The 319-nt window shown below is 54.9% G+C and overlaps 1 protein-coding gene across 2 annotated transcripts in view; it reads left to right on the forward strand.

The window, feature by feature from the left end:
• LOC119591893 (glutamate receptor ionotropic, NMDA 2B-like) overlaps window positions 1-319 on the forward strand; it is a 182,298-nt gene that overhangs the window by 39,441 nt on the left and 142,538 nt on the right. The window lies entirely within an intron of this gene.

Raw genomic sequence — 319 nt, forward strand, 5'->3', positions numbered from 1 at the left:
GAGCGAGTCCGAAAAAGAATCCAGGCCTCTAAGTGAAAAAGTTACCACCGCTCAATCCGAATTATCTGGGCAGAGAGACGCCGTAAGGAGCCAGATGAGCAACAAAGTAGTTCTAACACCTCGCGACACCGATAAGCGGAAAATTTCACTTGCCGGTCACGTGGCACGGACGGGGCACGGGCTCTTAAACAGAACAGCATTAGGTAAGCGTAATCAAGGAAGACCAAAGACTAGGCAGCGCGACGTCTTCAAGGAATCCAGGGGCTGAGAAGGGCACCGAAGAGAGCGGTCTGGGGGGAGGGGGCTGCGCAGGGACGCA

Source organism: Penaeus monodon, chromosome 29 (genome assembly GCF_015228065.2).
Source record: "Penaeus monodon isolate SGIC_2016 chromosome 29, NSTDA_Pmon_1, whole genome shotgun sequence".
Classification (NCBI taxonomy): Eukaryota; Metazoa; Arthropoda; class Malacostraca; order Decapoda; family Penaeidae; genus Penaeus; species Penaeus monodon.